The sequence below is a fragment of the Cupressus sempervirens genome, chromosome 4 (genome assembly GCF_028749045.1).
Source record: "Cupressus sempervirens isolate cs-2001-9-10 chromosome 4, ASM2874904v1, whole genome shotgun sequence".
In the NCBI taxonomy this organism is placed as follows: Eukaryota; Viridiplantae; Streptophyta; class Pinopsida; order Cupressales; family Cupressaceae; genus Cupressus; species Cupressus sempervirens.
The window spans coordinates 848,956,078-848,981,363 of record NC_143121.1 but is presented as its reverse complement, the minus strand read 5'-3'; positions in this window follow the sequence as shown (position 1 = coordinate 848,981,363).

Here is a 25,286-nt window from a genome sequence, read left to right as displayed (position 1 = left end):
TCTTCCTCCTTGTCTTCTTCCTCTTTTTCTTCCATTAGTGCATGTAGCTCTCCTAGAGTAATTGTGATGGATGCAGTGCTATCAAAATCATTGTTTTCATTGCTATCATCATCCTTGATTTCAACAGGATCATCACTGGGCTTTTGCAGATGACAGATGTTCTTCCACATGTTTGTTGTATCTCTTGCAACATGTTCAATGTCCTTAATTAAAATCAAACATGTGTGAAATCCAATCATCATTTTACCTTCATTGTTCTTCATTGCTACCTTTATTTCTACTTCAGTAAGACTCGGTAGAAGATTCATCAGGGATTGCTAATATATGTCCTTAGCTATTTGGGTGGCTGACTCCCATCTTGGTTGCAATCTCTCCAACAACTCTTTGGATATTTGAGGGGCAAGCTAGTCTGAGGAGTATTTCCATTTTCCCATCTTATTGAGTACCAATTCCTCAATCTGCATTTTCTCTGCATCAGTCCTTGTTTCAAATTTCAATGCCTTGAAATTTGTGATGCCAGCTCCCTCTTTCAATTTTTTTAGCCTTTCCTCAAATGTGAGTGGAGGCCTGACAAGTACAGTTTCCTGCTTGCCTTGTTTGGTTCTTCTAGAGAATACTATAGTAGGCTGGTTCTTAGGTTTGGTGATAATCACTTTCCCTTTCTTCTTTGGCAGTTCCTCTTCTTTTTTAGATTCAATTTCTTCACCTTCTTCTTCTTCTTCTTCTTCATCCTCACCTTTTCCTTCAGTAAGCATAAGAGGGCTGGTTGCAGTTTTCAACTTTGCTATCTTTCTCTTGCCTTTACTTATAGCCTGGGGTAGCTTGATTTCAAGCTCAATTCTAGTCTTGGATTCATCATAAGTTCCAAAGGTAGAAAGCTTAGGATCTATAGGATCATTTACTGATGCTTCAATAATGTCCTTGGCTTCATCAATATTCACCTCATAAGAAAGAGATTTCACTCATGCAACTTGAGGTCTAACTACCTAAATGCATACTCTATCATAGTCAACCATGAAGCACACATCATCTTTGTAATCTTCAACTAGTTTTGGTGGAATTTGGAACCTATTATTCATTCTTTCCTTGAAATCTTCAAAATAATTATCCATAACATTCTCAAAGTTTTCACCTATGTTAGCAAGAAACTCATTAATCTGATATAGAATTGGAATATCTTTTCTCCATACAACTGAGCCCTTTGATGGAAATAATTTTTGAATATAGAAAAATAAACAAATTAACAGAGAACCAAATTTTTAGGGATTATCCTTTGAAGTCCTTATGCTATCCATATTCTTGTTCAATTGTTTCAACAATAATTCTGATAGGTCAAATTCAATATTTTTCTTCACAATTTTGAATGCCAAATAAATAGCCTCATAGGGCACATTGTTCAAATGACTAGAGCTATAAATTGTGTGGGCAATGATGTGAATGCCAAACCTTAATTCAACATTAGATACAATGCTGACCTTCAAAACTCTACCATCCCATTCAGCTAGGGTTTTCTTCTGTAACTCCTCCCGACCTAGGGTTTTGGTAGTTTTCGTTTTACTTAGCATGGGGAGACCGGTAATCTTATGAATCATCTTCTTGGTGATTAACACTGGCTACTCTAACCATAGTTACCCATTGTGAACATGATTGAGTATGTACCTGATCCACTTAATTTGGAAACTTCTTGGCATATGCGAGATATGGGTTAACCCTTTGGTCTCTAGATGCTTATGCTTAGGTTTCAAAGAGCTATCAATACTCATTTCTCCTAGGTCATTTTCCATCTCTAGGTTTGCAATCTCTTGAATAGAACATTTGAAATGTGTACGAATGTCATTTATGAGAAGTACCTTTGGTGGAGTTTGCGATTGAGCTCCATTGGGGTCGAGTGATTCTGCAATTGCTAGAACTAGCTTGAAATTCGACGCCTTCCACTCCACACCTTTAACTAGCATTTATGAACCTCTTTTTACCTTGGTGTTGCTGCTACTCCCAGATACCATCGCTTCTTGATAGGTGTAAGAAAATTTTGAACAAATTCTCCACTTGAAAATCACTTGAAATCACTTGGAATTTGCTTTGGAATTGTTGGAAATTTCTTAGCTCTGTAATCATGGTGAAGAATGAAATCAAATTCTACCATTTTGATGAATTTTTTTCCATAAATGCTTGGTACAAAGGTAGCTAAGATGACATAGTGCTTGACAAGCTATCATTCACTTGCTTGGTAGGTGCTTACAAGTCGAGGATTGAATAGAATTTTAGTTACTCCCGACCTAGCTCGGTTGAGTCTGTGACTAACCTTGCTTGACATGACCTGATTTCTTGTGACCCTTTGTATCTAAAATACTGATTGGATCATTTACTTTCTTTCATTTTGGAACTACTTGAGATATCACTAGAAGATGCAGTTCCATATCTTTTTTTATGGATCTTAATTGGAGATGGTGGAGTCACTCACTTGTTGAGTGACATTGCCATCATTTGAACTATCTTGTTTGGTAGATTTAGGAATCCATTATTGCCTCATCTACTTTTGAATGTTATCAGCTTTAGCTTTATTTTCATCTTCAACTCTTCCTCTGGTCATGCAATTTTTAGCTATATGACCAAGTTCTGTGCATGTATAGAATCTTACAGTAGTGTCCTTCTTCCTTAGGTTATGTCTTGCACAGTTTATACCAATATGTCCATATTCTCTACAATAATGACATCTACACTAGGTATTTTAGTCGCATCCAAATATTGTTTTAACAAGTTATTCAGCTGGATTGAATGATTTGGATCTGCATTGGAATGCCTTGTGACCATGCTTCTTGCATTTGTGACAATTTCCTTCAAATTTTGGTTTCTCCTTGCATTCATTAGCTTTATGACCATGCTGACTGCAATTGTAGCATTTACCATTGAATTTACCTTTTCCATTGCTCCAACACTTTTTTGATGTGTGACCTAACTTACCATAGTGATTGCAAGTAGGTCTTTGATTCCTTTGGGCACCTTGTTTGGAGGTTTCACCTTCTTCCTTATAACCAAGACCAGCTTTATCTTTTTGTCTATGAAGATTTTGCTCACTTTGTTGATTTAATTGAGTCATGTCTACTTGAGATTTCATTATCCTTTCATTGACTTGCTTTTCAGTGATTAAGTCATTTTCCAAACTTTCATTGATTTGTCTTTTAGATCTTAAGTTACTTTGTAAGCTTTCATTGATTAAATCATTCCTCAGGCTTTCATTTTCAGATCTCAGATTCATAATTTCTTCATTTGCATTAGATAGTTGATCTATAAGATCTTCATGTTGAAGGGATTGATTATTTCTTGTCTCTAAGTCTTCATTTGCCTTGTTTCTCTATTCCAAAACTTCACATAGCCTGATTGATTAGATTTATTGTTCTCTTTGAAGCTTTCTTACTTCTTCCTACAAAGAGCCATTATTTCCTAGGAGGTCCTTCATTGCCTCATTAGCTTCATCTGAACTGCTTGATGGTAAAAGGTCTTCAATCTTTTCTTCAACATATTGATGGTCATTCATTTGTCTTGCAAGTTCCTTCCTTCTCTTTAGGGATTGGAAAGATGCTCCTTTGCTTCTTTGAGTTGAGCCATGGCCATTTCCAGATCTAGCTTTTCATTTTCAATAGCTTTGTCAAGTTTGAATATATCCATTGTCCTTGATCTTTGTTCAAGCTATCAAACTTTATCCTGAGAACCACAAAAGCTCTGATACCAATTGTTGGAAATATTCAAGATATGAAAGGTTACTAAGAGGGGAGGGGTGAATTAGTAGCCTCAAAACTTTTAAATAATTAAGCACTTTATCCATATATACTATTCCACATTCATTCATCTAATCTACTACATATATGAGAGATCAAACATTTATAACACATGTACATAATGATTTGGTAACCCAAAAACCTTCCAAATAGAAGGTAAAATTGGGGTGGGGATGATACCCACAAAACTTCGTTACCGTAGTATGAAGTTAGCCTGTTAAGGTTTACATTGACCACTTCGGGTGATATCCTATTCTAGGCACCTGAAAACTTCCTTCATCCTAGTAGTGACCATCAACTTGAGCAAAAAGGTCCTAATTCTGATCACTCATAATGAAGGCTAATGGTTGCACATCCTTAGGAGGTGAATCAATTTTCCTTACTACTTAAATTATTTCCATTCTATCCTCCTCTTAAGTAGTGAACTATTGCTTCTTGTTCCTGATCACTTCTTTTTAGAGCCACCTTGGAACATGTTGTGCTGAGGACATTCCTTTAGAGGACAAAGGAGTTTGTTCAGATATACCCTTTCCCTTATCACTCCTCTCTAGGGTCTTCTCCCTTTGTGATAGCTCTTTGTCTACAGTCCCTATATCTATGGAGCCCATAGTTCTCACCTTTGTGTCCTAGGAAGTTTTTTGAGGTTGTTCACCTATTTTTCCCTCTTCCAACACTTCATCAGTGGATACTTTTTGTGGCTCTTCTTTAGGTTCTACCTAGACCTATTCAATTTCTATATTAAGGGTAGAGGGGTGGCTAATCCCTTGTCAATGCACAATGTGACTAGTAGTTGGGATTCCAAGACTATCTTAGGTCCTTGTGATTTTGGGGGCATCTAAGTCCAATCCTCCAATTGAGGTTGATTGGTCAACATGCCTCTGATCTTGTCCCCAACTAATTCGGTACCCACAAGCATAATGTCAAAATCTAACATCTTAAACACATCAATTCCCTCTACATATTATTCATCTATCCATTGTTGCATCTCATCCTCTAATTTAGTGGTTTGCAGAGGCTCATTTGGGATAGATGGTAGAGTAACTGTAGAGCTTCTTCTTCATTCTTTCTTTATAGCCCTGGCTAACTGAGTCCTTTGACTCAAGGGTAGATTATCTTCTTCATCCTCATCATCCTCTTCTTCTTCCTCTTTTAGGATTGGTTCAGGAATGGATGGAAAAGGGATCACTTTCTTGATCACCTTTTGTCTCCTTTTTGTCAGAGTCTTAATCTTTCTTCTCTTTGGTGCTGAAGGAGATGCCTCTTCTATTTGCCGAGGTGGAGAAACCTCTTGTATCTTAGTTTCTTCCTCTATTTGGCTTGGTACAACTAGTGGTACTTAAGGATCATCTTGGGCTTGTGTGGCTTTAGTATTGTCTGGCCCTTGAATGTTTTCTTCTCCTTGTTATGGAGGTGTCGAGATTTATCCTTCTTTAAGCTAGACTCTTTTAGGGGATCTCCTCTTTCTTTTTCCCTTACCTTTACCCTTTTGAGCCCTATAATAACCAATTGGCCTATCAAGTTGGTGCATTTTCTTAGGCCTTACTAGTGACTAAGCCATAAAACTAGGGACAATGACCTTTTTCCCTCTACCTTTTGCTGGATGAGCTTGTGCATGAAAGATTATTTTTTTAGGAATTGGATCAAGTTAGAAAGGTTTCTTGATCCAATCTTGTGTCATTTTAATGATGTGTCTTTCCTAATGGTTGATATCAAAATTCTCTTCTCTTTCAACCTGAACATTCATAATGGGCTTTTTGCAAATCTTATCCCTATTGAAAAAAGGATCAAGTAACTCCTATGAATCTTAATGCTATATCTTTAACAAAATCTTTATTTTTAAGGCCTTCTCTACTAGATACAAAATCATCCTACAATAATCCCTGATGTAGACATCGTAGTCATTTGTCACATTCATCCAATGATCCTCAATGGCTTCCTCATGGTTAAATGCTTTGGTAGCCAAGTATTGCACTCTCCCAATATTGTCAAAATATGTCCAAGGAGAATTGTATTCTTCCAAGGGATATTGATCCCATTCACACTCAAAAGATAGAATGTCTTGTCTTTGATCCACTTAAAAAAGTCCTATAGTCATTAGCCATGTCCAACATATCTTATGTTTCTTTTGAACTCTGTCATATGTAGACAAGATTTGTCAAGAGATCTCCAAGAGGATAAGTCTATCACTAAGATATCTAGGGAGCTTCTTGGGGTTAATAGTGGTACTTGCTACCCCCAAATATGTGAATGTAGAGAACTGGATGTAGTAGGCTCTAACTAGTGAAATCTATGTAGTTGCTTCCTCTAATATTCTCTTTGCATAATCTCCTTCTATGAATCAGATTATAGAAAATATGAAGGCATCATTAATAATTTTGTATTCCTTTCTCTAATTTGAGAGCCTCTTCTTTAACAACTAAGGGTACATAATATATGGCCATGCATTTGCATCCTACATGTTGCCCCTCCTATAAAGCCCTAGATAATTTGTCACTCTCGTAGCCAACAAGTATACCAGGTATGAAGTCATGTAGAATTTCCTTTGATTCTGTTGGTGTTTGAAAACGTTACCAATTTCCAATTACCCTAATGAGAACAAGATGCATCTAGGGGTAGCTAACTCCCATTATCAACACATCCATTCAGACACTAGGCCAACTATAAGGCATGACCCTTCTTCTTCTTCAGGCTCTGCAAAACCTAGGTGGGTAGACCTATAGATTCTTTATATGGTACCAACTGTCAAAACATACACTGAATCTATTATGAAGCAGATAAAAAACCCCTAAATCTTCTACACTCAACCAGGAATCACAAACATGAAATAGCTAAGAACATAACTCATGAAACTGGCAAGCTAAGTGCGGGTTAACATTGAATAGCTTTCAACATAAAAGGGAAAATTGATTTAATATGTTGATAACAACAAGACCCAAGTATGAACAACAGAACTTAATGATCCTATCTCTGACCAGTGCCTTATCTATTGGGCAATTAAATGAATCATAACCATACATCTCCTGGAAACCTCAAACGTATCTCTACATTAAGATCCCTGATCTATCTTTCACCTTGTGAATAGACATCTGCTACAGAATGAATCTCATACTCAAAAAATCCTATCATGAAATCTGCAAACCCTGTGACAAATATCAAGCAATTACATGGTTCTTTGTTCCATGAGCAAGACATTTTAACCACATACATTTCAAAATGTAATGCAACCTAATTCATGCTCTTTGATCACAAATTAGAAGAAATAACAGAGCCATAATCAAGAGACAAGATTCAAACTAAACTTCAAACTTTTTCTGCACTTTATTTGTTTTCCTTGAAATCAAATACATGAAATGTACGGAAAAAAAACTCATAGATCACCTAACAGAAAAGAACTATCTGCATAAAACTTAAAATGCTGTTCAATACAAGAAGAAATGCTGAAGAATGGTTTCTCAGTGCAAAAACTGGAACCCCTTCAATGGAAGCAAGAAAGAAAGATATAGAAGAGAAAGAATTCTCGGATCTGTTCTGAAGATGACAAGTGTCCACTTGAAATTCAATCCTCTGTAACTGAATAACTTCTTCCTTCCATCTCCCATTCTGATCTGATTTTGTTTCATCATTAATCTATAACAAACTTGCAAAATATCCTTGCCTAATGATGAAAACCCTTTACTTGCAAAAATATCTGATTTCCCCATGAAAAAGCCAGTGAAAATGAGTTTTTACTGAGTAAATCAGAACAAATTCAACCCTAATTGCATTTCCATTGCCTTCTACTAATATTTAGGTCATTATCTTGACAAAAAACAAATCTGAACTTCCTGGTATGAATATGGTTACACTTTAGGTACCAGATAGAAAACCTCATGTAGCTCAAACTGACTGATACCTGTGCAAAAACTGACTCTAGAAATGAAAAGTTCATTTCTTCCTAGTTCCGACGATATATAATATCGCATATCTAGCCTCCCAGAAACCCGTTTAATCTCGATCTGAAAAATGACTCCCTCACCTAAAAAAAAGCTCAGGTCTGCACACTTTGCTTTTAAAATTTTGAAAAATTTAAATATTTTATAAAGTTTTAACTTTATAAAATGAAACTCTTTTTATTTAAAAAGTAAAAAGTGTACGCCAATGTTGTGAGAAAAAGATAATAAAAATTAAATTTTTTATTACTCTTCACATTTTCCTTGCTCCTTAAAACTGTGGTCAAACCTCTTTTGACCGATGCCACGTGTCGCCTCTTGATTCGCTCAGGTCTGCACCATCCACCATGTCACCAACTGCTAGACTTATTGCCACATCAGCCTCGCTATCTCGCTATAGTTAACTAGCGAGCATCTTCGCATGTCGAGGTAACGATGGCCGCAAGATCAAGACGCGTGTCACAATCTCGTGCAACCTCCATCTTTTGGCGCCACATCAGCACGGATATTTCTTGGTTTAAAATTTTGCATTTCCTCCTTCCTGCTGACGTCATCCATGGGGACCACAACATGCACGTTGGCTTTCAAAAGCCTTCCACTTTAATTCATCTCATACGAGGCGTGCTTTACTATTTAAAGATCTAAGAATTCTTCCCCATGGCAAATGCGGGATGTCAATTTTCATGGAAGCGTCTTTGAGCTGCGTCTTTCTACGGGTGTAGAATATATTTTAAAAGATGCCTCTACATTGCATGGGTAGAGCTATTTTTTGCTATGGTCTAAGGCTGAAGTTCTTTGTCATGGCGTGGGTATCAGTGGGAAATCCGCTTCTCATGCATAGGGTGGAGAGAGTTCCCTCTTAAACATACGTGGAGCTGCCTTCTCAACAATGACTGCTCTGTCCTTTCTATGAACCTGCGGATTGTGTTTTATCTTTCCACGTGCTTTTCCTCTGCATTTTATGCATGGAATCCTACTCTTTTTAAAGTTTGTGTGGGGTGCCCCTGTTGTAGGTTGTGTGCTCCCATTATTCTCTTTACCTGCTCGCAGCAAACGCTTGCTCTCTGCTATTCGATGGTGGCTTCCTGCATGGCGTCCTCTATTTTTATTGGCTTTGCTTAGTTTTCTCCTTCATTTGTGCATGAAGTTTCCTTGTTCTCTACTTGTGTTTGATGTTCTATTGGTACGTGCTCTTGATGTTGCACATAGTCATTTCCCTTTTTTATGCCTGCGGCTGTGAGGTTGCTTTTGAAAAGGCTGTGGCCTTGACTTCGAAATTGAGTGGAGCTTTGCCTTTTAAATGCGTTTTTTCCCATCTTTTAACTGCATGAGTCTATCTCTTGACCAGCGCTGACTTCTTGCAGAGGCGGATTAGATGCATGGACTCCTATTGCTTGATGGTTTCAAAGTGTTTGCTATGTCTTGCGTTAATCATGGCGTCTCTCTTTTTATTGTGATCTTCAATCAATCTCCTGCGGCTTGTATATGGAGCATGTCAATTTTATTAGCCAGCCTCCTTCTCATTAACTGGCTGCTTCATGAGGCTCCCCTGCCTCCCTCCAACATACCATTCTTCTTCCAAAAGGATTGCCTTATTGGGGATGAGTTCGCAGATTCAATGATTTCCTTTTCAATGCAATATGCCTTCAACACTTTGGCAGCTTTCACAGTTGACTCTGTTCTTTCAGCATCTATATTTTTCATTCAAAACATCATTGTCACTTTTCTCCAGGATGGTGCTATGAAAAGATTCGCCATTAACCTTAATGGAAGCTGGTGCATCTGAAACTGCACTATTTCCTTAAAACTCTTGCCATTGCAATGCTCCCAAAAGAGCTTCAAGCTCCTTTAAATCACCTTCTCGGTTAGCCAATATAGTCCACAATAGCTCTTCTAAATAGCGAGAATACTCACAATGAAGTTGCTTGATTGCTTTTTCTTTCTCTCGGTCTAAAAGCCTCTTACCATTATCCATAATGAGCCTTTTATTAGAATTCAAGAATTTAACATCCAAAAGGCTTATAGAAAAATCTAAAAGGATTCTTTTTGCAAAAATAATTTGTTTTGAAACATCCTTAAACCCCACAAATGTCATAAATTTGACAAATTTAGCCGGGCCCCAAAGTGGGTCCGACTAAAAAAATTTTCGTTTTCAAACAACTGATACTCAAAATTAATCCATTTACCATCTGATGCTGATTAAACTCAAGTTCGACCATTGAAAACCACTTTTAAAAAATCATTTTTCAATGTTTAGTCAACTGTCAAATATGCACCAGGAGGTCCACTGATTGGCTTTGAAAACTGACCAAATCAACTGATCATGCCCTGAAATTGAATACACTGAATCTTTGCTCTGCATTCTTGTACTGTGTCGAATCTCGTCTCACGAAGAATTCCCAGTCAAAAGATATTCGCCATCAAAGTTGCCTTCTCAAAATTACCTGCAAGCAAACACGTCAGAAAACAACAAATTGGCTCTGGAATCGGCTTGGAAAACTAGGCAAATGAGCACATGGGGAAACAAAAACTGGGACACTCATTCTCTGTCATGAGGACATTATGAAAATGTGATTTGGGCTCATGAAAAATCATGGGGGGCAAATGGTGAGCGTTCAAAGTGGGCTACTCAGAATTTTGCAAACTGGACATGCTGACAGAAAATATTTTTTGCGAATGGAATTGACCTGGAAAAGTGTGAAGACAGATTCATCAAGACTTGAAAACTGACACACTTAAAGTATTTTCATATGAAAACACAATGGTACAATCCATTAGATCTCACCAATCACGGATTAAGAGTTATGATGTCACGAACAGGGGTTCCAATCAATCTGCAAATGCTAACACCAGTAAAAGTTAGAAATTCCATTTGGAATCGCGTTTGAAAACTGATCAAATGGATTCGTCAAGGGCTGAAACTTGAAACATGAAAATTCTTTGACATCTAAAATGCAACGCAAAAGGAATTTCAACATTTGGGTCAACTGGTCAAAAGTTACAACATGTCAAACAGGGCTTCCCAGAATTATGTGTAAAGTGCATCAGCATGAAAACAGTAACTTACCAACTTTGAGGGATTCAAAACCTAGTCAAACGGACTCGAAATGACTTGAAATCTGAAACATAGGTTTTTGGATATGGATATTAGGTACTCTCAAAGTGGCAAGTTATGATACAATTTTGGACAAAAGATATTTGGGTTCAAACAAAGCCTCCTGTCGCTGTTTGACACTAGGGCAGAATTGCAAATTTGACAAATGCTTGAAACAGGACTTCGTCAAATGACTCAGAAACTCAATTTAACTTCACGAAACACTTAGGCATGTTGAATGAAAAGTGCTAGGAGCATAAAACACCTCATAGGGTTCAAAGGTACAGTCGGGTACAATCTCATTTAAAAGCATTTATAGGGCTAATTTTTCTCAACAGGGCTCAAAATTGACCATGCTATTTTTAGCGCCAACAGATTCTTCATCACAACCAACTATTCACACAAATTCTAACTGAGAGTAGAAGCCTAGTCTAGTGGCATCTCAACTTTCTTTATTGTCTTAATAAAGTGTACCATGAAGATGTTTAGATGTCCAGCTACCGATAGACCCATAACTCTACTCAAGAGTATGATTGAGTTTCTAATGTCTTCTTTCATGTATCCTTAGGTTATGTCCACTTTTCTAATTTTATTTCCCAGAGAAGTCTTTTCTATAAGGTAGGAAGATTGAATGATTTCAAAGGCTTCCTCAATATGTTCACAGTACCGGCTTTTTGCTTGCTCATAGGCAAGTCTAATGAATTGATCTACCTGTGGGAGATGGAACACTTTCTCAACATTCATCAATCAAAGATCTAGAATAATCTCTCTTGTTATGCTCTTTACAACCCTCTCCCTAGGGACAAAGTGTTCTACAAATTTCATAATGAGTTCTGAAGATTGCATTGACACTGGGTGTGATGCTGCATTGACAAGTCCCAATCAAATGAGTGCAGAGATCATCTAGGACCTCTCAATTGGTTTATTCCAAATCTTCAAGAATTCCCCCAAGTCTATATGTCCCAAATCTATATCCTTGATATTTGAGTTTCCATCTTGAAACCTTGATTTTGTTCGAATAGCCTAGAACTTAAACACTACAACTTTTGGCGTCATTTTCTTGCCAAAGGAAAATGAGGAAGATGCCATTGTATCTGTACAAAAGGACATTCATTAGTTCAAATTTTGAAGAAATCTTAATTAATTAAGACCTTATATTAACATGAACAAAAGCCCTAAAAGCTAATTGTCTAAAAGAACCTCAAAAACCTAATTTATACCATTAAAATGAATTTTTTTAAAAATTAGTGCACCTAGCACACCTAATAAGTGCACCTGATGTGCCATCTTTTTTTGACATATTACATTACATGAGGCACACATCAATGCACCTCATGGGGTACACTAATGCACACCTCATATTAGACTTTGGCATATGAGTAAAGCAAAATTTAAGGTTTGCTGATGCACACCTTAGTTTTGTTGTTTTGTGCTTAGGTTTTTTAAGTTTTTACATTTTTTGAGGTTTTTAGATGCAAAAGAAAGGTGTGCATCAGTGCACCTCATGAGGTGCATTGATGCACACCTTTTTTGGTTTCTTAAAATTAATTTGTGTTCAATGCGCAAGGTGTTGGGTGGAAAGATGCACACCTCCAAGGTGAAATGCTATACAAAAAAGGTTGGAGTGAATGGAAATGAAAAATGAAAGTAGTGTGGAAGAGAAGGGGATGGAGGGGATTTTATTGGCCCCAAGTCCCTTGGTTTCTATGCAACTACACTAATGCACCTTTTCAAATATCTCACTCCCAAACTCTTAAGGAATTTTGGTGCACTATCACACCTAATTAGGTGCACTGATGTGGGTTTTAATTTTGTAAAGGAGTTGTCTGAATTTCCCCTCAAAATTCTAATTTTTGAGAACTAGGTTTTTTTGATGGGACCCAAACTTGATGAAAAACAATTAGATAGCAACTTCAAAGACCTAGACCTCAAACTAGGGATCCAAAAAGGCAAAAAAATAAAGTAGGGGGTCCCCATTTCTAAGTGAAATGGGGAATGCATTGTGAAACCCACAACAAAGATTAAGAGGTAAAATAGGGTGATATCTTCACCAAAGCATTACCTAAGGATTCTCATGAGTATCTAAGAGGTAAACTAGGGTGATACCCCTATCAAAGGCTATCTAAGTAACAAAAGGAGTGCCTTGCATGAAACAAGTTGATTGTCTTATGTTACAAATTGATGTAGTGGATCTTACTTTAGGAGATGCCTAAAGTAATCAAAGAGATGGAACTACAAATTAGTCACAAGTAAGGTAACACATAAGAAACTGAAGAAGTTCATATCTACATGTTAAGATGACAAATCTTTGGCATTTTTGTCAAAGAGGGGTATAGTTATTGATCAAGGGAAATACAAGAAAGAGGGAGATAGTTATTGATAAAGAGAAATACAAGAAATTGGAGATTGAACAGAGAGGGAGAAATCCTAACACACAGTATGAAGGATAAATGCTAACAGTGTATCTGTTGATAACATCTACCTAGTAAGAGGGAGATAATTGTAGAAGGGAGATATAAGAAGTAATTCAGAGGGAGTCATAAGAATGACACAAAAGAATTTTGTAGTCTATTGAAAATATAGAGGGAGAGATTTCAATAGAAGGAATTTTTTTTTTTGGTATTTTGTTGGTCTTACTATTTTAACCTAGTCAATTTGGTTGATCAGTTTGGTTTTCCATTAATGCTAAAGAGGGAGATTGTTGAAAGAGGGAGACTATTGAAAATAGATTAATACAAGTATGATAAATGTGTTTCAATAATTATTTTTTCACTGATGACAAACTTGATATTTGCTGGTGAGACAACTAATTATATGATTTAAGTACTATCACTTATTTGATTGATGAAGAGGATTTGATCAAAAGATGTAACAATAGCACTTAGAGGAAAGGTTGAGTTATTTTATGTAAAGGAGTACAAGAATCAGTTAAGACAGTGATAACATAGTGCATTGATAATCTACTTAAGGTTGCAAAGGTTGGTTACACTAAGCAAGTTTAGAAGAACAAGTTAAACAAAGTTTGTCTGAAATCCTTGACCAAGTGGATAGTAGGAGCCAAGAAAAGTCAGTGCAAGACAAAAAGAAAATCAGTGGATTATGAGTGAAGTTTAGTTGATGCCAAGAACCAGTAAACTTTAGCTCATGTCGAGTAAAAAGTAGATGTTGAGAAATTTAGTTTGTGCCAAGCATCAAAAGCAAGTTAATGCTGAGTGGCTACATTATTAGAAAGATCATGATTTTGATGGATTTGTGCTGACAAGTTTTTTTTCTTGGATTACATGAACTAGGTGGAAGATAAGTTTGATGAGATGGTGGCATAGAATTCATGGTAACCCATTTTGAGGTGAATTCAAAGAAGATTGAAGGAGAAGTTTCTAGAAGTAATATGGAATTATGGATAGATTCATTGAATCTTACCTAATCTATCCTAACCCTAAATTGCATAATGAAGAATGAATGAAAAAAGATCTTAATTTGCTACTTATAGGGATGGTTAGTCAGAAGCAAGTTTTTTCATGTCTGAGAACCTGAGGAAGACAAGGAGTCAAAGGATATTGCTTCATCAAGTGACCTAAGAGAAGAGTCTACATTGGCATGTTAAGAAAGAAGGCTTAAGGGTGTGAATACTTGAATGGTGAAAAGTATTCAAGGGTGAATAAGCTATCAAAGTTGAAATGTGTGAAAGCCAAGCTGAATGGAGGACTAAAATACAGATTTGTAATCTACAAATGGAGTTGTAATTTTTTATGAAATCAAGCCTTACTATTACTCTCTAATAATTGTATTAGTCTAGGGTAAACCCTTTGGATTAAGGTTGACCTAATAGTCATTTCTAAATCCTTTAACTGGGTGACATTCCAAGTGAATGGTCTAAAGTCCTCTAACAAGGCTCACTTCCTAAATGGGTGATTGAAATCCTTTAACAAGGTCACATTTAACAGTGTGTATTTTAACCTTTAATAGGGTTGCCCTTTCACTGGGAATCACTTTAGAAAAGTGAAAAAGAGTAGCATGTTACTGGTGTTTTTTTCAAAATTGGTTTTCCATGTTCACCGTTATGTCAAGTGTGTTGCTAAATCTATTATGTTTCATGTTTACATTTCTACAAATTGATTTGATAGTAACCTACAAGTTTTTTTGTTGTGATTGCATAATCTTATGGATGCATATGCGACGATTAAATTTTTATGGGTTCACAAAGTTGTGAAAAGTTTTATCTATACATTTGGACCTTGGATATATCTAATTCACCACCCCCCTTCACTCTATTAGCTATTCTAAGGAATTCCAACATCTACATGTCAAAATCTTAATATTTAATATAAACAAAGTATATTTTTAAAAATAATTTAATAAACATTTCATAAAATATTTGTTAAAATTATAAATTTTCTAGTTATAAACAAGCTTTTTTTTTAGAAATTAAAATAAATAAACTCAAGTGAGTGCAAAATAAACAAATGCAGATACACAAAAATATGAAACTTTTTCAATGTAGTAAATTATATTTTAATCATTTTATAAAGCATATCTATCAATATTTCTTTAGATAGATTTATTTAAGATTTCTATACTAGTTTAATTAAATTTTCAAGAAGTATTAAAATATTGAATAAAGTATTAAGTAGATAATTTACTATTTAAATAATCTATATGATAAATGAAATAATTCTAAAGTAAAATAAACAAATTCAAAATTAATATTTCTTGATGTTTTTAGATAATTATATTTGAAATTTTTATATTTTATTAAATTTTAGTTTTAAATTACTTGATTCAATTATAATTTAAATCATAATTCAATCAAGTGGGATAGGGCCTTAACCGAACAAGAAAAATAACATCACTTCTATTAAAGACACTTTGAAAGGAATTCACAAGATTTGATTCAACTAGGGACCAAAAAATACTACTTTTTGAATAACTAGAAGCAAAAGTTCTTTAAAATAGGATGAGATATAGGAACTTATTAGGGGGAATTAAGAAATTTTTAGTCATCATCAAGCTCCTTAAGAATATCCATAAAATAAGTCCTCTTGGGAGCTAGGTTACTTAGTAGCGTTAGAAGAGGTCCCATCATTTTCATTTATAACCACTAAATTTTGCTCCTCTTTCCTTCATATATCCCTCTTTTCTTCCCACTCAACTTGAAAAGTTGTGAAATAATGGGTAGTCTTCTCCATCATTTGTTAGTTGAACAAACACAATCTTGTAACTCTTTGTTGAGCTAGGATTGTTTAAATTTCACATTGTCCAAAGTAGCAAGAATCATTTTTTTCTCCTTCATGGCATGATTATTCTAATTTCCTCAATTTAATCTTCAATGATCTCCTAGCTATCTAGATTTTACACAAAAACCTCTAGCACCCCACAAATACTTTCATGAATTTCATCATGTGTACTTTGAGTCCCATATCATACCTTTTCTTTGACCTCTATAATAGCTTCAAGTGTGGTGATATTTCTATTGGTAGTGTGTAAAATTTGTATAACAAGCCACTTAGTGATGAAATTTTTTCTATTGTTGAGGATATCTAGAATTAATCCACCTTATTCATAATCTAACCAAAATATCAACTCTTTGTAGAAGGAGTGACCTTTATCTAATTTTAAAAGGAATGTTATGAGGGATCTTGAGATCACCTTAGTACCCTTGGCATAAAAAGTCATCCAATGATTAGTTAATGGACAAATAAGGAGGTATTTATCATTAGTATTCTCACAACTCCATTATGATTCAGTGAACCTCAAGGATGAGGAATACTTAGAAAACTTCGATTTTTCCCTCAATATTTCAATACCAAGGGCCTTAAACTTTTATTTTTCTTAGGGGATCACCCTTGGTGTACATAGGATACAAGGTATTTTGATAGGTGATGCAATGAAACTATTCTTGTGATTATTAAGACCAATAGTAAAATAAGGGTCATGGCTTACATGAGAGGTTAGATTGAAACCTAAATTGTAATGATGGTAAATACTCCCTTGACTTAGAGGAGCACCCCCCCACTAATTTTGGATTTTGATACTAGCTGAAATATGGATGAAATAATATAAAACAAGCAATTCAACTTAATGTTATGAAAAAAATGATTAATCATAGCGAAATGTGAGAACATAACCTCTTGAACCTAGCCTTGAGAATGATAAACTTTATTAGCACCACCACACTGCCCTTCTACTCACCTAATACATCTTCTCTTTTGTACCTATTCTATAATCAAGGAATAATTTCTAGAGGCCAAAAAGTCTCTTTATATCATGCCTCAAATGTCCCAATTAGAGTTTCTAGGCATGAATTTTCCTTCAACAACCAATCATGTAATTACTATTATCATAAAAATTTGCACCCTTGCCCAAATTTTTTACCTAAGGGCAAACTTGTCAAACATGGAAACAACTTCCAACTTGTGGGACTTGAACAATGAGGTTGAGTCTCTAGAGAAGGCTAGCTTCCTTTGCTATCAAGATGCACCTAACTACTCTTGGAGAGAAAAAGGGGAGAAGGTATGCATAAAACATTAACCTAATCTATCCTAAGGAGGTGATGCACCAAAATAGAGTGTTCAATCTTAACTCTACCCAATAATGCATAGTTTATTAACACAACCTCAAAGTATACAAATTCCTTTGTTTATCTCAACTATCACATGAAGATAAGAAAACCATAAAATGCTACAAGGAAGGACCTTCACACTATAACATTTAAAAGCCAAAGATAAATATAGTCATGCAATTAGAGAGAAAGAGACAATACATTAACATGAGGCAAAGAATGTTTGTACAATATATTAATGGTAGAAAGAGATACAATAGACATTATACCAATTCAGAGGCAAAGGGTAATCATAGTAGTAGAGAAAAAGGCAATACTAGAGGATCAGAGAGAAGGCCAACCCTAATAAGGGTTACAAAATGTGCCTTTATAGCTTAGGAATAACTAAGAAAATCTTAACCCTAAGGTAAAGCACAACAATTTCATTTAAGGTTGCAGGGAATAATTAGAGAGTGATTGGATATGATCTAAGTAGTAGATTTGATTTGGTGTATCTTCAAAGGCATGAAAATCATCACATTTTTGTCTAGAAGAAACCTTGAAGTGACATAAATGGTGCCACTAATTGCTCTAACCTAGTAGATGGATAACTAGGTAGTGATCAAGTTTCCTTTGCATAGTTATTAACCCCACATCCATTCAGATTGTGGAGATTAGATCACATAGAGAAAACCAACTTCCTTCTCTCTTGGCTTAACAAAATATCAAAATCAACACTCAAATAGGTCCAACAACTAGGAAGAGACACCTGAACCAATGGTTTTATTTCATTTTTCCACCCTACAAGGTCTCCATGAGTTTGACCGCCATATCATATAACCTTCACCATATTTTCTTTACGTTCATTATGACCAAAAAATACTAACTCTCACAGTCAACATCTCATTTCTAACTATTTGCAGCTTACATTTTGTGAACTATTGGTCATCTATGCACATGGTGACCTGTCATTATGTCACATGAATTAAAGTCCTTGCTAATCTATAAAGACACAAAGCTGACAACCATGGATCTTATCCCATTGGACAGTCTGAAGATTCATCAAACATGTCAGCACCTCAACCAATAGAAAATGTTTCCTTTTTCCATTTCATCTAACACTTAATCCACCTCACCCATGCCCACAAATAGAAAAGGACCCACCTACCATATGTCAATCACTCACTCTCTCGCATGAAGTAAAGATTGAGTAAATTAGCAAAGTGGAAACCCTCAATCTTGTAAGACTAATAGTGAATGGGAAACACTAAAGAAGAACTATCCCATAAAGAAAAAGTGATTGAAAACCTATGAACTAGACTTCTATCATAGGAATCACTAGCTATGGAGAAAGAAGGCCCACTAGGTATACGTTTCGTGTTATCACTTTCTCGCATTAACTAAAGATTGTGACTTTTTGCATAGCGAGATAGTGATGGTCATTGATCATGGAAGATTGAACGATGGAGAAGTTGAACCAACTTATGACTTCACTGACCAAGGAAAGGGAACCATGGTGCTACATGGAAATTTGTTGCTTTGTTACTATAACGAAATGGTTTGCAAATTCTAATAGCGACAAAGTGACAACCATGAATTCTTTTGCATTAGACAGTGATCAAGATGTGGTCATATGGAAATATTTAAAATGCAAAATCACTTAGGAAAAGATATAACCCAAGGTTTTAAAGATTTTTTTTGTGTACCCTATTTTGAATATTCAAAAATATGAATGTTAGCTAAGTTAAATTCAAATATTTCCATTATGGTGGGAGGGCAAGATTAGCTAATAATTTTGACAACTCAAGGGAGATGCAAGCCTACTATGCATATGACCAATGACCTTGAACATCCATTGGGCTATGGAGTCAAAAAATGAAATCAGTGCACTATGAAACCCTAATTCCACAACATTAGAAAAACAACTACAACATTTGCAACTATGAAATAGGAATAACCCCCTTTGCAAACCTCTGCAAGAAGAGACATGTATTCATGCACTTCTTGAAAACCTCTAGACAACTGAAGAAACTAACTTTAACTATATATATGAAAACCCTAACCCTCATTAGAAACAAGGCTTAAGACATATTCCATTGAATAGAATAGGAAAGATTTCACCATTAGGCCTACTTAATTGGAAATCATTGGCCTACTTGAAATTGACTATCACATAGGGGATACTCCAAATAGCATCAAACTTTGAATGTCTCCCTAGTTTTTCTCTATCTACATCCCATTTTAACACAAGATCGCCTTCTTTGAAAATTTTGACTTTAGCCTTTTGGTCAAAGGACTTATTCATCTATTGTTGATGTGCTTCCAAGGTCTACATGGCCTAATTTTTGTTTTCTTCCAACTTCATTAGCTTTGAAATTTTACTATCATAGAATTATCCTCCATTAGCTCCAATTGATGAGCTAGTTATAAGGAAGGGAACTCCACTGAGCTAGGAAGCCTTGTTTCTCTTCCATAAACCAACATGAAAGGGGAGTTCCCAATGGCTCTTTTAGGTGTTACTCTGTCAACCCAAATGGTTGTTCTTAACTTTTGATGCTGGTGTAGGGTAAAAGCACATACCTATGTCACTATTTTATAAAGCAAAAGGCTAAGAAAAGTATAACTTTTCATTTTCAATGACATAAAAATAGTAATATTATTTAGAATTTGATAATGAAGTAAACTAATAAAATTTTTAGAAATGGATGAATTTTAGGATTATAATTTTTAATAATTATTTGGAATAAGAATTGATATATTTTCCTAATTTTAAAAATAATTTTTTACTTGCCGAAGAACACTGAAAACTAGGGCACTAGTTCCCACCACAAAATAATGTGGAAATAAACTTATTTTACTTTGATCTTAGATTATGTTATAGATAACATATATAGCTAGAACAATCAAAAATAAAAATTGGCTTTATACCTATATTTGATCTTTTATAACGATTCAAAATTAACTCATCTGAAATTGATAGTTTTCATCTCCCACCACATTTTTTCAAAATAAATTTTTTCTAACCAAAAGAAATATTATACATTCTTGAAGATGATTCTCTCCTCTAGAACATCATGTGATTTTTAAATTTTTTTGATATGATTTAATATTTTTTCCATTCTCAAACTTGACATCCTCTCGAGTGTTAAAATGCATACTTGTAGAATTTTTTAATTACAATATACTATATCTAAATAAAACACTGTAAACTCTATATGAGAATTTTGTTGATTTTGAACTCTATAAAATGGTGTTTATATGTTATTAAAAAAAAAACATAAAAAATAGTAAGAGTTATTGAAATGTCAGTTTTCTGAAATGATTTTATTTCTTTAGTAATTGGATACAAACTACCATAAAACATGCATTTAATAGACATTTCCAATTGGAGAAGTCTGAGATCATATATAACTTAGCTAGAGTGAATTTTTTTAGATCATATGTTTGAATAAAATTAAATTTTCAATGTAAATATTCAAATTGATTTGTTCTAATAAGTTAGCCTGAAAGGTGACACAACTTTGTACTTTTACTAGGCAACACCTTTGATTATATTCTATTGTCCTTTTCATGATCCTGATCAAATTCTTGTTGGAGTACTCAACTAATCCATTACCTTGGGGATAGTACTTGGAAGATGTACTCGGGTAAATGCCATGATCTACTACCCATGCAAAAATCTAAGCTCCTACAAATGATTTTGTATTATCTGAAATGATGGTGGAAGGGGTACCAAACCTTGTAATGATTCCATCTAAGAACTCAACAACTAAATTCTTAGTAGCATCCTTTAATACAATTTCCTATGTCCACCCGGTAAAGTAGTTTGTCATAGCTAGAATCCATTTATGACCAAAACTACAAGCAAGGTTAATGGGACCTATGAAATCTAATCCCTGTTGAGCAAAGGGTTGTTCAACTTGAATGGGATGAAGTGGAAGGGTTGCAAGCCTTTGCTTACCTTAAAATAAAGCACATTTTTCACACTTCCTAACATATCTATGGCAATCAAGGAATAAGGATGGCTATTAGTAACTTGCCCTTATTATCTTCATGAAAGTGGTTCTTGCTAAAAAGTGGCCACCATTAGGACCATCATGAAGCTCCTTAATGATCCTATCAGCCTAATATGCATCAATACATCTTAGCAAAGCTCCATTGAAGTCATTCCTAAATAGAATACCATCAACTATGGCATAAGGGATAGAATGCAATCTATACTATATTCTTTTAGCACTATCCAATCCCTGAGGGTATCCATTTCTTGATAAGAAGGCCATCATATCATTTATCCAATTCCTTGTATTATCATTTCTCACTTCTTATTATTCTGTCAATACTAAGGCAACTTCTTCATCTAATTCTTGAGATGAGACCATTTGCTTGCACAACCCTTTCCCTCTTACCAACTTGGTAATCTAGATGTCCATGTCATACTCCATGACTTTAGTGATCCAACCTACTCTTTTCTCACTAATATATTTTCTCAAAAGGAAGTCCTTGACACTTGCATGAGGAACTAATAAGTGGATCTTATTTTGAGATAGAAGATGTCTAAATTTCTTCAAAGATTTTGTGATTTTAAGGACTTGCTTCTACACATAGTTGTACTTATCTTCATATTCTTTAAGCCCTTTACTAAAGAAAGCTATGGGTTCTTCTTCTTTCTTATCATTTGATTGAGTCAAAACAATAGAGATACTTGACTCACCTCCTAAGATGTAAAGAATGAAATCTTTCTCAAAATTTGGATTGATGAGAGTAGGGGCTAAGGCTATGGTTGCTTTGATCTCTTCAAAACTTACTTTCCCTTCCTTAGTCCATGAAAAGACCATGTTCTTCTTGAGAATAGATGTAAGAAGTTTTACCATCGTAGCTAAATTGGGAATGAATTGCCTCACAAAATTTATTTGTTAGTTTGTGGTGACTGATCAGGGAAGTACTATACATACTTCATAATTTCTTTGGTGCTTGAGGCATTACCCTAAAATAAATTTTTTGGGCCCTATTTTATCGAGATTTTGGGTCAACATGTAATTATTAATTGTAACCCTACAGCGGTAAAAATGCTTGTATAAAAGAGCTTAGGGTTAGGGTTTGTTTCATAATGTGATGCAAAAATTGGTTCTTATGGCAGTATTGAGGTTGTAATCACTAGATCATAATAATATTAGACTTGTTGTTTGGTGGACATAGCCTAGGGATTGGGTGAACCATGTTAAATCTTCGTGTCTTTTGTTCTTTTCTGTGTGATCTATTATTTTTTGATATTGTTTATATTTGCATGTAATTGTTATTTGTGTTTGTGGTTTAATCCTAACAAGTGGTATTAGAGTGAGGTTATTTTTTTAGTTTTCCTCTACAAGAAAGTCTCATGGTTGAGTGGGAGCAATGGTAGATAAGGGTAAGTTGAGGGTTGATAGGTTTAATGGGCATAACTTTTAGTTATGGAAGATGCAAATGGAAGACTATCTTTATCAAAAGGATTTATGGAAGCTGTTGGAAGGTAAAACCAAGAATTAGGGATCTATGTCAAATGATAATTGGGATCTCTTGGATAGAAAGGAACCTAGAAGCATTTGATTATGCCTAGGACCATCGGTGGCATTTAATATTATAAAAGTGAAGAAAACAGAAGAGTTGATACAAACCCTAGCAAAATAGTATGAAAAATCCTACACTTCAAACAAGGTATTCCTAATGAAGCATTTATTTAATATAAAAATGGCAAAAGGTGGATCTATTGTAGTTCATTTAAATAAGTTTAATACTATTACTAGTTAGTTATCTTCTGTAGGTATCAATTTTGATGAAGAAATTAGGGCTCTCTTGATTTTGTGTTCTTTTCTTGAAATATGAAATGGCTTGGTAATGGATATGAGTAATTTTGTTCTTGGATCTAGTACCCTAAAATATGATGATGTGTCGATGTTATTTTGAGTTGAGAAAACTCATAGGAAATCCTCAAGTAGATCTACATCAGGAAGTGCTTTGAATGCACATAGTCAAGGCATAATGAGTGAGAGAGGAAGTAATTTTGGAAATCATAGGAAATCAAGAGAAAAGTCAAAGGGGAGGAGGTCTCAATCGAGAGGACCAAATGACTACTAGTACTATGGAAAACTAGGGCATAAAAAAAGATTGTTGGAATTGAAAAAAAAATGAAGGAGATAAACTAGATGGAGACAAGAAGGAAAATGTGGTAAGTAACAAATCTAAAGAGGATGCTTTGCTTCTATCTTTAGAAACTGTTGATGATTCATGGGTTTTAGATTTTGGTGCTTCATTTCATGCTACACCTCATAGAGGTTATGTCATTGATTATGTACAAGGGGATTTTGGACTTGTTTATTTGGGGGATAATAAACCCTATCAGATTTTTGGGAAGGGAAAAGTTAAGATTAAGTTGCAAAATGGGAATCATTGGCTACTACATGAGATAAGACATTTTCCAAGGCTAAGTAGGAATTTAATTTTAGTAGAGCAACTTGGTGATGAGGGTTGTGTAGTTACCTTTAATGATAAAAATTGGAAGGTTTCAAAAGGTTCCCTTGTAGTAGGAAAAGCTGTGAAAGTAGGCGCCTTATATCCTTGTATAGGTCATATTATTCCTTCTACTTAAATTGTTTCAAAGAAAAATGAATGCTCGAGAACAATTGTTGCATTTGAGTAGGGAGACCAAATAGCTATTGTAAATTCTAATATAGTGATGTGGCACAACAAACTTGGGCACATGAGTCAAAAAGGTATGAAATTACTTCATTCAAAGAATGTTTTACCAGGTTTGAAATGTGCTAATATGGATTTTTGTAAAAGTTGTGTGTATGGAAAATGAAAGAGAGTGAGTTTTGTAAAGACTGGGAAGGGAAACAAAAAAGATAAATTAGATCTTGTGCATACTACTGTATGGGGACTGGCTCAGGTATCTTCCCTTGGAGGCTTTCATTATTATGTTACATTTATTGATGATACAACTAGAAATGTATGGATTTATTTCCTTAGACATAAATCTAATGTATTTCAAACTTTTAAGAAATGGAAATGCTTGGTTGAAAATGAGACTAGTAAGAAATTAAAATGTCTCAGACCTAATAATGGTGGTGAGTATTGCAATCATGAACTTGAAGATTATTGCTCCACTAATGGTATTCATAGTTAGAAACCTATTCCAAGGACTCCACCAGAAAATGGAGTGGCTAAATGCATGAACAGGATTATAATAGAGTGTGAAAGGAGCATGAGGTTGCATGCTAGGTTGACCTTACACATGTGGGTGGAGGCTATCAATACTACTATATATTTGATTAATAGAGGTCCCTCTACTCCTTTATGTTGTGGTATTTGAGAGGAAGCATGGACTGGTAAGAAGGTGACTTATTCTTTTCTCAAAACCTTCAGTTGTGAAGCATTTGCTCACATAGATTATAAAAATATAACTAAGCTGGATGTTAAGGGATGTCATATTCAATGAGAGAGTGTTTTACAAAGATCTATTTTAGCAACATGAGAAGAAAGAAGATGATTATATAGTACTAGATGATACTCCAAAAAGATAATGTTCCAACCATTCCTCATGATGTGCAACAACCACAACAAGTACCACACACACCAGTGAATGTTAGACGATCAACAAGGCAAATTAGACCTCTAGAAAGATTTTCTCCCTCTTTGTATTCTATTTTACTTACTGATTCTAGTGAACCTAAATGTTATGATGAAGCTATACAAGTGTATACTGAGATTCAGTGGGAATCTACAATGAAAGACGAAATGGGCTCTCTGCAAAAGAATAAGACATGGGATTTATGCAAGTTTCCTGCAAGTAAAAGAGCTTTATAGAATAAGTGGGTTTATAGGTTAAAAGAAGAGGATGAAGGTAAGAAAACATTTAAATCCAAGTTAGTTGTAAAAGGATTTGCACAAAAAAATGGCATTGATTTTGATGAGAT